Source organism: Pseudorca crassidens, chromosome 14 (assembly GCF_039906515.1).
Source record: "Pseudorca crassidens isolate mPseCra1 chromosome 14, mPseCra1.hap1, whole genome shotgun sequence".
Taxonomy (NCBI): domain Eukaryota; kingdom Metazoa; phylum Chordata; class Mammalia; order Artiodactyla; family Delphinidae; genus Pseudorca; species Pseudorca crassidens.
This window is the reverse complement of record NC_090309.1, coordinates 35,210,626-35,223,409: the sequence shown is the minus strand read 5'-3', so window position 1 is coordinate 35,223,409 and position 12,784 is coordinate 35,210,626. Positions and strand designations below refer to the sequence as shown.

The 12,784-nt window shown below is 40.1% G+C and overlaps 1 protein-coding gene across 6 annotated transcripts in view; it reads left to right on the top strand.

Annotated features, from left to right (window-relative positions):
* MEIS1 (Meis homeobox 1) overlaps nucleotides 1-12,784 on the top strand; it is a 137,767-nt gene that overhangs the window by 76,118 nt on the left and 48,865 nt on the right. The gene's annotated exons all lie outside the window — the stretch shown is intronic.

Below are 12,784 nucleotides of genomic sequence, written 5' to 3'. Positions count from 1 at the left end.
GTAAGTTATAAGGTTTAGGAGTTCATGTGCACTTGTGACTTTAAGTATGTATGTTAATGATGTTGTTTTTCTCAGTGTGACTCTTCAAGTACCTAGAACCCGGTCCCACTAAGAACAAAGTCAGACAAACCCCAGAGAGAAGGACTTAATTTCTTCCAATGCTTTAGTGGACCTTTATGGCGAATGGTCTGCAAAAATTTAAATCTTGTTGCAATGGCAGGTTGCTCACATAATTTGCTCTTAAGTGGTTTGAATGTACTGGCTGCCATTACAAAACGTTCATCTGAGTCAGAGCTGCACAGTGAAAGTTGTCCCTGTATTTAGAACTGTAAAGGAAAACAGCAATATAGAGTCAGCTCTTCCTGTGTAGTCCCTTGTGACTTCTCAAGCCCAGTAACAGTTTATATTGTCTGTGTGAGTATTGCTGTTTTCACTGCAGGAATTCTCCTGGAGATGTGAGAAACTGGAGATTTGGGGCTTTATGCCACCGAGGGATTTGTTTTGTTTGGTTATTGTTCTGAATGGATTTCATGTTCAAAATATTTATAATCATAATATTTTGGTGGATATTTTTGGAAGTGCATACTGATTTAATGACATCTAAGGAAGAAGATGAAATGAAGATTTATGGGTAAAATAATATATTAAAAATCAACAAAATTGTTGGCCAGGGGTACTTCCAATATTAGGGACAAAGGACAAATTTAGACAGGTCGTAGCATAGACTAGCCTAAAATGAATGAATGTTAAAAATCTTGTTTTTTTAAAGAAATGTTAGGAGCAAACCTTTTATGTTACTATTTTTAGCATAGTTTGCTTTTCTTAAAGTCATTTGATCTCCTTCAGTATCAAAGTTAATTCTGCATTGTCACTAATGTGTCCAGACCTGTTGACCCTCACATCCTTACCCACTTTCAAAGCCATGTTCCTCAGTGACTTACATTGATACAGGGAGACAAACAGAGGATGTGGGAGACCAAGCTGGTTCAGCTCCTCTGGACAGAGGCTGTGCCTCCAATAATACTCGAGGCTATAAATTAATCCAGATTTTCCAGCATCCCTAAATAAAATAAAAACCGAGAGCGGCAGAACTAACTAAAAAATAGTTTCTTTCCTTTTCTTCTTCCCACCATGATTCCAAACAGTAACTGGATTATGCTGATAGTTTTGGAATCAGGTGGTTAATACTGGTAGTTAGTTAAAGATGTAGGCGGTTTAGCTGATTTTAACATCATGTTAGGTTGACCTGAAACCTGATTCGGGTGCCATTACTTGCCTGACACTTGTTGCATTTATGTGGATAGTTTGAGATCTGCCTTGTGCAAGTTTGCTGCTGAGGATTATTGACCACCGCTGAATGGGAGGGGAAGGACTAGGGTCTAGAGGGCATAGCATGAAAAATAAATAGTACGGGGGCTTCCCTGGTGGCGCAGTGGTTGAGAGTCCGCCTGCCGATGCAGGGGACGCGGGTTCGTGCCCCGGTCCGGGAAGATCCCACATGCCGCGGAGCGGCTGGGCCCGTGAGCCATGGCCGCTGAGCCTGCGCGTCCGGAGCCTGTGCTCCGCAACGGGAGAGACCACAGCAGTGAGAGGCCCGCGTACCGCAATAAATAAATAAATAAATAAATAAATAAATAAATAAATAGTACGGCATTTAAAGTCAGCGGGAGATAAGAAGTGACAATTGGGCAAAAGTGCTGATGCAGCCGTGCTGGTATTTCGTCACTGGAGCCAACCAGCTAACCTGATCTAACCTGAGGATGAGCGGGGGGAGGGGACAAAATCAGGTTGACCCTAAGTCACAACCAAACTCTATTTCCTAAACTAACAGAAAAAAAAGAGATAGACTTCGTCAGCCTCCATTTCAGTCTGCAAAGGAGTTTTGGCTTCACTCGAAGCTGAGGTGCCCCTGAATAAAATATAATCAAATATTAGTTCAGACAGAATCAGGAGAGAAGAAGCAAGTTCTTTTATTCATCCACCAGATTTCCTGGTTTTCTAGGTCGTACCCTAGTGAAGAACCTTGCCAAGAGCTCTATTATTTTCTTAAAAAAAAAAAAAAAAGAACAACAACAACAAAATGCTTTTTAACAGCCAGCATGACTTTACCTGCATTGCAATGCTTTTTGTGGTCCATAGATTATTGGGGCAGTTGCAACAGAAATTATTCATGAACTGTCTGATTTTTTGAGGTCCGGCTAATTTCCTTCAGTTTTAGGGTCGGTGCTGGCCTGTACCACTACCCTGAGGGGGAAACCATTTGTCCATGTCTCCCTGGCATTCTAAGAATGCTCATAGACGTTGTCTCCTGGTTTCCATTGGGTATTTCCACCCTCCTTCCCCACTCCACTGCCATCTGCTCATACAAAAATATTGACAATGATAACGGTCTCTAAAAAGCAGAAGCTCTCATAATATCATCTAAAAAGCAAAGTGAGGAGATATATTTAAATTTTCTCCCCCTTTCCTTCTTCCAGTGAGAAAGATTCCCTTCTGTCCCTCTTCTCCAATTGCAAGAGTAGATAGATTTCCAGTTCCAAGGAACAGCCTTCTCCTTGTCTCATTATACTTCTTGAAAGAATGCATAAACTGTTTAGGTAATACTTATAGTCAAGAGCTGATTATAATAAATACTATGAGAAAACGTATAAAGAGAGTTTTATTATTATTTGTCCAAATGTAAGTAACTACTGTTATCTCAGTATTAATTCTTTAGTAAATTTATTTCAAATTCTGAGAGGTCTTTAGGGATGCACAATTCATTTGGAAGACTGTGTACAAATTTTAGATGATCACATTCTTGCTATATGATTAATGCAACTTATCCAGGAGATCCTTTATGAAATCTTGCTAAATATAAAAGAGCAACTGAAACTCTGGCTAATTAAAACAATAGCAATCACAATTTATTAGCAAACTGTAAAAAAACTAATTTTTTAAATGCCAGAGGTATATTATAAAACCTCATACACCTTTTGGAAAGCCAATTGCTATCTTTTTTTTCTTTTTCAAATAAATGGGTCAATCTTTTCATTGAGTTTATTCAGTTAAAAAAGCTGCCTTTGAAAGGGCTTTCAGCATTTGTTTGTTAGAGGAGTAGAATAGGCCCTGAATAAAAAAAACCTTTCTGGATTTGCACCCCAGCTGCATAAGAAAAATGTGCCTTTCTGTAGTTGGTCACAGGTAGATTTAATCAGTAGCACATTTTACTACTCCAAAGAGAGAACTAAAGCCTCATTTTTGGACTCACAGTCTCTAGCAAGCTAAACTGGACATACTTGTATATAATAAAAACAATAAAAGAAAAAGGAAACAGGTTTTAAACTTTGGTGATTATGGGGTAAAAGGAAATTTCAGTGATGTGAATTTCCACCTTAGACTTAGTTGAACCTTTGCCAGTTTTGATAGCTAGAGAAGTTCTCCTGAAAGAAACTATTCCCTGGAAATGAAAAGAATGACTGACATTATTTAGATAATGAGAGAGAATTCGAAAGAAAATAAAAGGATGTATTAATAGAAATGCTTGCATTTGCCTGAAGACAAATTACTGCAAACAATTAGAAAGTACTTAATATTTGGGTGTGAGTCACTATATAGTCATGATCAGTTCAGGGGCATATGCCACATCAAGATTTTTTTTCCTTCCTAAGGGCATTATTCCAGCTGTAAATATAACCTGCTATGTCATAATGTTTAAGCTGGATGTGTTTTGCATATTACTGGTTATTTTGCTACATAGCGTTACAGAGATATCCGCCTAAGGGCTAGTAAAAATGAAGAGAAGGAATAAATACAATGTTTAAGGTAAAGAATCAGGGGTCTTTTTTCTTTTTGTTTTCCTACCCTAACATATTGCAATTTTAAATATAATCTAAATAGAAAAGGGGTTGATATGGTTCTTATTGAAAATATGCAGTGACATATTTTCCTGCATGGAGCTTGTGTACTCTAGGAATCCTGAAAAGTTAGGGAGAGTTGAGGTTGTTAAAATGCATACCTGCAAATTCAGGTGAAGACACCATTCAAGGTGTGACTCATTCGGCATTGACCAGTAGGAGAGGTGATCCTGAAGGTGAATTGACTTTCATTCACATTCTCTTGGATTCCTCTTCCTTTCACTGACCTTGAGGACCCACTGGGTACTACAGAGACAAACTTTGTTTCTAGGTTATATACACATTTTGCTATTTGATTTTGTTTTCTTTATTTCATCTTCTAGCCTGGAAAATACTTTTTTTTTTCTGTTGCGAAATTTATGTCTCAATTTCTGATTTAGAAGACTTTCCTCTCAATGCGGATAAAGCCAAAGTGAGGGGTTGTAGAATCTTCCAGGTTGAGAATGGCGTTGCCATAGAAACACTATTAGATGAAAAGTGCCCTGCGGGTCCGCCACTCTAAGAATGGAGTAAATGGAATTGAATTGGGAAGTGAATGCTCTAGAAGAGACAGATGTTGTTTCATTGGTTTTTGCTTTTGGTAACAAGATCTGGTGGAGACATCTTAGTATCAAATCTCTGCCTGCAATTTTGGAAGAACTGCTCTCTAAACGTTACGAATTATTGTTAGAATGAAAAAGTACTTCTCATTGGTATCCAGATAACCCATTTTGTTGATCAAGGTGAGTGGAAAGTCAAAAGGCAGACACAGAGATAAGGACTAATACAGAGGCACGTAGTTAGGTAGCAGATGGAATTTGCTCCTCTCCTGCCATTTCTGTATCTCCTCCTATCCCTCACCACTATTCTTTGCCAATTTTAACAGTGAATATTCTTATTGTGCCTTACCAGTTAGCATCCTTCAGCTACCATTAGTTCTAAGAAGGTAGCAAGGCAGGAAGACTGTATTTTTGAACTTTGACCTAAAATGTCAATCAGGGTAGTGCAAAGTGTTTGGGAAAGACAGTCCTAACTAGTCCTCCGTGTTCGTATGCCTGAGCCAAGGAGGGTGGCTTGTGGAGATGGCAGCTAACGTTGATCCTTTTTTCATTGTGTGGTATCTACAGATACCTTATTAAATTAAGATACTTGAAAACTAGTATGAAGGAGTGAGAAGATTTCTTTTTCCTTTCATATGCCCATGTCCCATAACAAAAATGAGCTCTCTGAAATACATAAGAAGAATATCTTCACAGTTCTTACTTTTTTTTCTTACACGAGGTTACCAGTCACTTTCCCAGGCTTTAGTCATGATGATGGTCAGAGCTTGGCTTTGCCGAAATCAATACAGGCTTAGATGACAGATCTCTCTATCTTACTTTTAAAAGATCTCTGCTACTTTGGAGATAGCATATTTCAACTTTGATTAGATAGGACCCTGAATATCTTTTACCCAATTGGGAGTCATCTGTTTCAGGAGGAGAATGGAATAGATTATTTAATGACTTGGAGGTAATGTTGGAATGCCCTAATTCTTCTGTAATATACATCATATAAACCCTGTTTTAATAATGAAGCGAGTGGTTTCTAGATTCTGGAGCAACGGCCTTTTTCTTTTTCTTAGCTGGTTATTGAAATCTTAATGGGATGCGTGATGAATTTTCTTAGGTCAGGTAAACTGAAAAGGCTACAGCTGGAATTCTTCACCCAGAAGAATCGGAGTTAATACTAATGATCATTGTGAATTAGAAGATCAAAGGCGAAGCATCAGCCTGTTCTCCAAGTTGTTGCCCCAGAGGCCATTAGTGACCTGGCAGAGCTCCCTCCCAGCCTCCCGCACACCTCCTTCGCTTTGCCCCAGCCTTTCTTCCCCATCCTAGTTATGCACCTCTGACCTGGGGGAATTACAGTCGGTTGACGAGGAGGCATTGGGGAAAAAAAACAATCAAAAGTAAAAACAAAAGTCCAACTTTAAAAGTGTTCATTTATCCAGGTGCGTAGGACCCTTAAGCAGATGAACTCGGATTGGGGCTGTATGAATTTCGGGGTGTGATTGAGATTTTTGTGCTCAGGCAAATGGTTTGTTCATTTCACTGATGGTTGGTGCCTTTATATGGTGCCTTAAATAAGGGACACTTGTAGCGTCCGGCTGGCAATTTGTCAGCTTATTCTAAAATTTTCCTTTTGTTTCCAAGGCTAAGTTAAAAATACATTGTAGTTTGGTTTCCTGATATACTCTTTTTTTAAATTAATTTTTCACTGCATTGGGTCTTTGCTGCTGCTCTTGGGCTTTCTCTAGTTGCAGCGAGTGGGGGCTGCTCTTCGTTGTGCGTGGGCTTCTCACTGCGGTGGCTTCTCTTGTTGCGGAACACAGGCTCTAGGCACGCAGGCTTCAGTAGTTGTGGCTCGCGGGCTCTAGAGCGCAGGCTCAGTAGTTGTGGCGCACGGGCTTAGTTGCTCCGAGGCATGTGGGATCTTCCCGGACCAGAGATCGAACCCGTGTCCCCTGCCTTGGCTGGTGGATTCTTAACCACTGCGCCACCAGGGAAGCCCAGGTTTTCTGATATACTCTTAATCGGGTTGATTCAATGAAGGACTAGGTTCAAAACAGAAGTGCCCACATAAGCACAGTTTATTAAGTTGATGGTTGCCCATGCACATAACTGTTGGAAAACTAGCTCGCCATTTACACTTCAATGCATATATCAATGTCCTGTCTTCTGATACCTCTTAGTGATGATACATTTTTGAAGATAAAACGCTAAACTCAGTCAATGAATATGAAACAGCTCCTCCTCAATTTATCTTTCAGATTAAAATTAGAGCATCACGTACATATGTGTGAGCGTATTTTTTAAACTAACTCAGTCTAATCCTTAGGAATATTTTGTGACATAGGTTTGGCTTTTTACTTTCTGTGTTCAAGATTCCTAGTGAAGGTGCTTTGGTTTAAAAATGGAGGTTTGATGGACAGACAATCCAGTGGTTTTGTTTTAGGAAGGATTCCAGTGTTTTGGTTTGGTTTGGCTGATTGGTTGTTTGCCAGGGGAAGGAAATCTATATGTCATGTAATTTAGGAGACTTTGACTTAACTGGAAATATCCTCATCACATCTCTGTCTTTCTTACGGAAGTGTGATTATGACTCTGTGTACATATATGTCCCTATATACTTGGGCATTTTTCTATAAGACAAATCTCTCTGAACCCCTGCCATCCGTACCAATCCTGATGGGAAAAACTGATCCATCTTACTTCTTTTAATCCCCTAAATAGCTATGTTCAGGGCTCTAATTTTTCTGTTTCTGCTGATGGAAGCCAATGCCAGAGGGTAAGCCAAGAGTGGAGACCACATTGCAATGGTCACAATACCCTCTTGGTTATGGGCCAAGCTTACCTGAGGTATACTGAAAGCCATGAGACAGCAAAAATCGCTTTATTAGGGCTCCAAGGTAGTAATGATAGTAATTGTGCGGATTTACAGCAAAATGACTGCTATGGACAAACGTGCTGGTGTTTCAATACTGCTTGTCCTTCCATTTGCGAGTCCTGAGCCTGGGAAAGGTGGCTTTCGTCAATGGACTGGATACTCAGCTCAGTGTGTCAGGAGGCAGGAGAGAGCCCTCGAACACTCAGATAAGGCGTCCACTTCCTGGTGGGCCTGTGGGCAGCCTCCAAGAGCAGAGGAGTAGCTGGAAGAATTACACCAGGCGATTTTCTAACATTTCAAAGACCTTTCAGATTTTGTGTTTTCTTGCTATTGCAAAATGCCTTCACTCAGCACATTATAGCCCAAGGAGTGTGGCTCCCAATACAAGAAGTATTGCTCTATCTTTGGACACTCTAAAGAAAAGATAGGCCTCAAGTAACTTGATGTTGTAAATGCAAGCACCCTAAGTTAGTTGATATTCAAATGAGACACAAGTTACTTGGTTTTATAATGGATTATTCAAAATCTTCTGACATAGAGACCTTTGTTTGATTTAAATCACTGCTTGTATTTGAATGTCCTCCTGGTATTATCTCTCCAGAAAAAAAATGGGGCAATATATATGAACTTAACCATTTAGGTGTCTTTGCTTTTCAGTTCTTAATATTCTGCGATCAGTTTTTGTCTGTTTTCACATTAACTTTGTCGCTAGCATCCCTGTAAAGCCCACGCGCTCTCCCATGACACGAATGGCCTTTGAGAATTCGGTGTCCTAGGAAGTTCTTGGGACATCCAGAGGCCAGGAGGTGTTAATAGGAACACTCATCCTAAGAAAGATCAATGAGTGTAGAAAATTTCTATTGCAGTTTATAGAAGCTTAGGAATCATTCCTGTCCCGTATTTAAAGAAAAGTCAGTTTCCCAAACTTCTTAGGGAAGGAACTCCACAAAAATGACGATTTCATTTTTAAAAGAAATGCAATTATCTCCTGCCTACATAATGTTACTTTTACCAAGTTTTTTTTTTTAAATGATCCATTAATTGCTTGACTCTTTTGACATTGGATCATTCTGTCCTGTTAACAGCTGAAGGAAAAAATTGATCAAAAGGCTAAATAAACTTATAATATGTGTCTCTATGGTGCTTTGTAGTTTAATCTTTTCACATACACTGGATTCTTAAGACAATCCTGTAAGGTAGTCAGGATGACAGAAATGAAGGTGAGAGAAGTTAATGAATTTTCTCAGGGTCAAAAGCTAGGAACTGGCTGAGCTGCAACCAGGGAGGGTCTCCTGCCTTGAATTTCCATGTGCTTTTACCCATGTTGCCTCCCAAACACAGAGCAAATCAAATCACCATCATGGGAGTTCAAAGGTATAATTATAATCTCATTTCATGAGCTAGCTGATTAGTATTTTTTAAATAAAAATAAGAGCCAGAAGGTTTGGCACAAAACTTCATAGTGCAACCTCATGGTTATTGGTAACGGGGGGTCAAGGAAGGTCCTTTCCTATCTAGATTCTTTTTCCAGACATATCTGTGCATAAAGAAGGCATAGCTGCAGCTATTGATATTTTGTGCAATTGTAATCATTTATACATTGTTAGAATTTCAGATTTTAAACATTAACTGTCCCTCCTTCCTTATGGAAATAGGTAAATCTCTAGCCGTGTGTATTACTAACAACGTGTGTTAGTGATTTGGGGAATCTTTCCTCATGCAAATCGTGACTAACCCTTCGAACACAGAATTTAGCTCCTTGAAGATTTTTTGCCTGTCACATGTTCAGGACGCCAAAGAGCTATGTCTTTCATTTGCTTTATGGAGATAGGGGAAACTGCTTATGCAGCCCCAATTACTCTTGAAACTACAATCCAACTGTCGTTTCTCAGCAAAGAAGACTGCTAAAGCCTGGAGAATTAAGCCACCGCTCTGGGGTATGACACTGAGGTCTGATCATTTTCAAGCTAGTAATAACCAGAATCCTAAAATTCTTTTGAATAAAATGTAATTTTAGTAATGTTTCCATAAACAGTGGTAATGGTGGCATTTTAGTAGGCAGTGACATTAGTCACATCGAAATTGCACCACATTGGCTTTTAAATTACTCCACCTGTCTGTATGAATAGAATTTTCAGTGTAAAAGCAGAGAGACAGCTGCTGCTAATGTCTCTTCTCCCTGTGCAGATAATGCTGGTAAATCTACACGCATAAAGGACTGGTTTGTGGTGTAAAATGGTACCTGACCCTGCTGGCTCCTGAGCTGCAGAGAAATACCTTTAATTACCAGTGGCTGTGTTTAGTTGTTGACATAAAAATGTCAGCTTCGAGGGGTATAACCTCAGGTTCACTCCCTCTAGTAATGCCACCCACCGCACACTCTTTTTCTTCCACCCACATCCTTAGTGAGATGGGTGAGCATTTATCTTGATGTGTTTCAGAAACGTGCAGGGCATTAATACTTAAAAGGAAAACATCTAATACCATATGAACTTGATTGATGATCTTTCCATTGGAGAACTTTTAAAGATGAGTGGAATCGGGTTCCTTCCTTCTAGCCAGAATGGAAATATGGGATACTGTCTATACCTTCAAAGGGCTTAACATCATTCATCTAATAACAGATACACGTTCTCATGTGAGGATCATGGCCAGGCACTTCAGAAAGCAGAAAGGGTAAAGAATAGAGGCTTGAGTCTGTCAAATTTTTTACCATAGGCCCAGGCTTCCTGTTGATACGTGATGAAACTTACTTTCCGGAGAAGCCTGTTTGCTCTTGACCTTTCGGCTGTGGTCTATTGTAGCAGCTATATCGAGCTAGGAATGGGCCAGCCAAGCAAGGGGGATACTCCTGTTCACAATGCCTGTTGCCAACGACGTATTTGGAGAAATGGTAAATAGGAGATATACTTGTCTGGCTCGTTTGCAGGCCTTCTTTTTGACTTCTTTCACACAACTCGTGTTTTCGTGTTTAATTTAACAAGGAATGAGTAGTAAATGAAAGCTGCTGCCTGAAATCCCACTGTGAGCGTGTTTTGCACTTGGCTCCCCGGTGACAAAGCAATTTGCGAAATTATGTGATGGAGTAATTAGATGAAGCCAGGGCTTCTGATTGTTGCCATGCATATGGGGCGAGGGTTTGTTGCAAAGAGGGAGGGGGAGGAAAAAAAACAGATTATGACCCTGGCAAGTTGGCTCAAAGCTTCTTCATTTATTTGTAAACAGAATATTTAGTGACCGCATAGGAAGTAGCTGTAATCACCGGCTCATAAAGAAACCACTGCAGAGCTTTTGGATTTTTGCAGAGTGCTCACGTAAAATTTAAGCTGGGAGGCAGAATCCCTGTTAATGTAATTAGGATCTAATTTACCACCCTTTGCACACAGATGTAATAACGTCTAGATCTTCTACCTTTAAGCACATTACATATACCTCAGTGCAGCACTTACTGAACAGAAACAGGTGTGAGCACTTTCCTAATTCGTTTTTACACTGTAAACACATAGCAGTGTAAGGGAAATATTTACCAAAAATGAGGGGAAGGAATGTCTGCAAATGAGGCAGTAATGGACAGTTGCCCTTTATGTACTGATGGATTTCTCAATGGTTAAGTAAATTAAAGCAAATGCTAGAAAAATCAATAGGCCAGCATAGTCTTGGTTTTGCCTCATAGACTTCAGGACAGAATGACAGATGTGGTGTCTATGACCCATTTAAGTATTAATGCTTGAAAAACCGCTTCTGCATGCAAGGTTATAGGCTTTGAAACATTCTGCTCTATTATATTACAGACAATAATATTTTTAAATATATATGGAATTTATATGTTTCAGTGAGGTTGTTCTTAGGTGATACATTTATACTGGAAGATGAGTTGCTTAGTTGTTGCAATAGCATCATAAATCAGTTTTGAATGTTCCCACATGAAAACGTCTTCATAAGGCTGTAGTTGGGAGGTAAAGATGATGTATATCGAGCTTCCATGTATCGTGAAGTGAATGTGCTCCATAACACTCTATGTGGAAACCAAATTAGATTTAATTAAGGGGTAGATGCTGAGAGACTTTGGAAAAATCTGTAAAATACCGTTAAAATGTGGCATTAGAATTCAGTTCATCTCCAGGGCTCTAGATGCTATATTTTACATTTGTACCAACATGGATCACGTGTCACATAGGTTGACCGTCACAACATGGGGAATATTCGGGCTGTTGAAATGTTCTAAATGGTAGGTATTATCCTCTGAGAATGAGAAGGCCAGCCTTCTGGTAGCATCACAGAGCGTGCATTTTCCCATCCATTGTTCCCATTACCAATGTCAAGAGAAATGGTGGAAATACGCTCCCAGTGTTGGATTGTTGATTACTAGAGACAGGAAGATGAGAAGAGAAGCAAGGCAAAGTGTACTTAAGTACTGGTTTCAGGGACCACAGCTGGCTTCCACACCAAAATAAATTGGAGGGTTGAACTCATTATGCTGGTTCTTTGGGGAGAAGGTGCCATTTGTTGCAGAAAAAGAGAGTTGGGTTGGCTTGAAGTGTCCTGTTTACTACCTTCTTATGCTGAGTGAACTCGGACAATCATTCCTACCTTCTTTTGCCCGTGACTAAGCAGACAGGGGCCAGCCTGCCTCTGGGTTTTGAAAATCAGTATGTAAAGGTGATATTGTGATGAACCAAATCCTTGGAAACATTGCTAGGTTGGAATGATGGAGAGAAGTAGAATGATTGTAGGTTCTAAATGGGAGATATTTTCCTGATTTTAATCTTCATACAACATAGCAGTAGTAATTACAACATTCCTCTGAAGCTGTATCAGGAGATTTAACAGTGTACACAGTTGGAGGTTAAACTGAGGTGTAAATGGTAAGTTTAAAAAAATGAAAGTCTACCATCTAAAAAGTTGGGAAATGGAAATTACTACAGAACTGAAGGTTCTTTTGCTTCTTCAGAGCAGTGCTTCTTAAACTTTAGTGTGCATTCCAATTATCTGGGAATGGTTTTTTTGAATGGAGATTCTCAGAGGGGTGAGGCCTGAGATTCTGCATTTTGAACAAGCTCGCTGCTGCTCGTCCACAGACCAGACTTTGCATAGCAAGGATCTCAGGAGCACAAGCAGCATGACAGCTTTTAAATGGAAAGATGACTGTTTTTCTTAATCCTTGATTTTTTTTTTTTTTTTCCCTACGCGGGCCTCTCACTGCTGTGGCCTCTCCCGTTGCGGAGCGCAGGCTCTGGACGCGCAGCCTCAGCGGCCATGGCTCACGGACCCAGCCGCTCCGCGGCACGTGGGATCTTCCCAGACCGGGGCACAAACCCGTGTCCCCTGCATCGGCAGGCGGACTCTCAACCACTGCGCCACCAGAAAAGCCCCATCTTTGATTTTTAATGCTTGGATTTTTTTTTCCTCTGATGTTGAAACAACGCATTATTTTCATAGTGTCTCTCGGACTGAAGTGTTTGGTTTTTCCTCTGCCAACT